At 44.3% G+C, this 3396-nt stretch overlaps 1 pseudogene; it reads left to right on the forward strand.

The window, feature by feature from the left end:
- The first annotated feature begins 2916 nt into the window (after positions 1–2916).
- LOC119474070 lies at positions 2917–3032 on the forward strand (annotated as a pseudogene).
- Positions 3033–3396: the final 364 nt, after the last annotated feature.

The raw sequence follows: 3396 nt of genomic DNA on the forward strand, positions 1-3396 counted from the left end.
AAGAAAAGCTTTATGTTGCAGGTAGGCCAAAAAGGAGATAGAACAGTCCAGCTGAAATCTTCCTGTGGTGGTTTTAAGTCTCCCTGGGTTGGCTTTAAGGCAGTGTTTTTTTGTTTTGTTTTGGTTTGGTTTTTTTTTGAGACGGCGTTTCGCTCTTGTTCCCCAGGCTGGAGTGCAATGGCACGATCTTGGCTCACCACAACCTCCGCCTCGTGGTTTCAGGCAATTCTCCTGCCTCAGCCTCCCAAGTGGCTGGGACTACAGGCGCGTGCCACCATGCCCAGCTAATTTTTGTATTTTTAGTAGAGACGGGGTTTCACCATGTTGACCAGGATGGTCTCGATCTCTTGACCTCGTGATCCACCCGCCTCAGCCTCCCAAAGTGCTGGGATTACAGGCGTGAGACACCGTGCCCGGCCAAGGCAGTGTTTTTATCAGAAAAATTTTTGGTAAGTAATTGGTGAAAGGAAGGGGGAGGTCTGGAAAGTCCTCAGGCATGCACCATTATTTCTTCCTGCCTCTTCATGGGTCACATTCAGGGAGATTTAGTATGAAACTTGGAAATTTGGGTTGTGACACCAGCAACCTCTTTCTGTGCAAGATTCCAGTTGCCATATTTGTTCCAACCGATTTCAGCCAGTTCTTTTATCTCAAACAGAGGGAGTTTCGGCCTTTCAGCAGTTTCTTTTCTTATCTGCCGTACTGCAAACTCAGGAATTTCTGTTAGTCATTGTTTTCTTTAACTCTTTGGGACACAGTTTCCTTTTTTTTTTTTTTCCCCAGAAGATTTAGAATTGAAAGGACACAGTTTCACAGGTATATTCCTCAGGTTCAAGGATGGAATGTATGACAGTCGGGTGCAGTGGCTCACGCCTGTAATCCTAGCACTTTAGGAGGCTGAGGCGGAAGGATCACTTGAGCCCAAGAGTTTGAGACTAGCCTGGGCCACATAGTGAGACTCCATCTCTAAAAAATAAAGATTAAAAAGGGACCTGTAGATTATAAAAACAAATTACCTTCTTTTCTTTTTCTCCTTTTTCCTGAGTAATTCAGTTAAAAAGTCACTAAGTAGGGTTGAGCAATGTAAGAGTCCAAACAGCATAGACAGAGTGTCAAAGCCCAACCAGGATGGGGGGAGTGGGGAGGACAGCAGCCCAGCAAAGAGCGTCAAAGCTCAGGAGAGCAAAAAGGGCCTCAGGACCTGAGCATGGTAGGAAGTCTCCTGTGAGGTAGGGCAGCCCAGTATAGGGTGTTGATGCCGCGATGTGATGAAGAGAGTGTTAAACAGAAAAGACTGATTAAAAAGTAACTATATGTCCGGGCATGGTGGCTCACACCTCTAATCCCAGCACTTTGGGAGGCCAAGTTGGTGGATCACCTGAGGTCAGGAGTTTAAGACTAGCTTGGCCAATGTGGTGAAACCCTGTCTCAACCAAAAATAGAAAAAATTAGCCAGGCATGGTGGCACATGCATGTAATCCCAGCTACTCCGGAGGCTGAGGCAGAAGAATCATGTGAACCTGGGAGGCGGAGGTTGCAGCAGTTGCTCACGCCTGTAATCCCAACACTTTGGGAGGCCGAGGTGGGAGGATCACTTGAGGTCAAGAGTTCAAGGCCAGTCTGGCCAACATAATAAAACCCCATCTCTACTAAAAATACAAAAATTAGCTGGGTGTGGTGGCACATGCTTGTAATCCCAGCTATTGGGAAGGCTGAAGCAGGAGAATTGCTTGAACCCGGGAGGCAGAGGTTGCAGTGAGCTGAGATCGTGCCATTGCACTCCAGCCTGGGCGAAGAAGCAAGACTCTGTCTTAAAAAAAAAAAAAGTATACGTGTATATATATGAGAGTTACCCAAGTTTCTGACAGTAAGAGGAGTTATAAATATAGACAGGAAGAAAGCTAAAATGAATCCTTTGATGCTTTATTTAATTTGAGAAATTGGTGTGAATTCATGATTTTCTTTTTTTTTGTGTGTTTTTTTGGGGACGGAGTTTCGCTCTTGTTACCCAGGCTGGAGTGCAATGGCGCTATCTCGGCTCACTGCAACCTCTGCCTCCTGGGTTCAGGCAATTCTCCTGCCTCAGCCTCCTGAGTAGCTGGGATTACAGGCACGCGCCACCATGTCCAGCTAATTTTTTGTATTTTTTTTAGTAGAGATGGGGTTTCACTGTGTTGACCAGGATGGTCTCTATCTCTTGACCTCATGATCCACCCACCTCGGCCTCCCAAAGTGCTGGGATTACAGGCTTGAGCCACCGCGCCCGGCCCATCCATGATTTTCAATATGGTGATAGATGATGAAGTATAGATATAAGAGTGTGTGTGTGTGTGTGTGTGTGTGTGTGTGTGTGTGTGTGTGGTCTGGGAGCAGAAATTTCCCAATACAATGAGCACATCTAGTACCCAAGTGTTGGTTTCTAAACATCATTCTCCAATAAAAGAACCTAGGTATTCTTGGAGAAAAGGCTGATTTCTGATTCCAGGGATTGGCTAGGAATATTACAGGATGAACCTGGAAAATCTTGCATCGGAAAATGCAGAAGAGCTCAAAAAATGATGAAATTATGTCAAAAAGATGAATCAGTTTGAAGGTGCTCCCATTGGCCAAATATAGAAAAAATTGAGCATGAAATATTGATAGAAACAGTTTATGACCAGTTGAACAAAATAAACCATGAGTCCATGGTGATACAAATAAACAGAATTTGATGAGTAACAATATGTTTACCTAATTTCAAATACTGCCTTAAGAAATTCTAATAATTTCAATGAGAAACATTAGAGAAATCCAAATTGTGAGACATTCTATAAAACAACCATCCTGATATCTTCCAAAGTGTCAAGGTCAGGATAGTCAAAGACAGAGAAAATGTTCTCATCCCAGTTGAAGGAAAATAAAGAGAAATAACAACTAACCATCCTTTTCTTGGGGTTGCACGACTGTCCAAAGAGCATGTAGTAAGGGCAGTACTGCTAACGTCTACACGACACACCCACATCATGCTTTAGCTCGGTGTAATTTTTGGAGAAATGAAAAACTGAAGAAAATAAATGCAACATGTGATTCTAAAGTGGATCCTTCTATTATAAAGAATGTTAGCTGAGCACAGTGGCTTATGCCTATAATCCTAGCACTTTGGGAGGCCAAGGCGGGCAAATCACCTAGGATCAGGGTTTCGAGACCAACCTGGCCGACATGGCGAAACCCCATCTCTACTAAAAATACAAAAATTAGCCGGGTATGATGGCACATGCCTATAATCCCAGCTACTCGGGAGACTGAGGCAGGAGTATCGCCTGAACCTGGGAGGTAGAGGTTGCAGTGAGCCAAGATCGCACCACTCACTTCAGCCTGGGTGACAAAGTGAGACTCCGTCTCAAAGAAAAAAAAGAA

Source organism: Cebus imitator, unplaced genomic scaffold (genome assembly GCF_001604975.1).
Source record: "Cebus imitator isolate Cc_AM_T3 unplaced genomic scaffold, Cebus_imitator-1.0 Scaffold206, whole genome shotgun sequence".
Taxonomy (NCBI): domain Eukaryota; kingdom Metazoa; phylum Chordata; class Mammalia; order Primates; family Cebidae; genus Cebus; species Cebus imitator.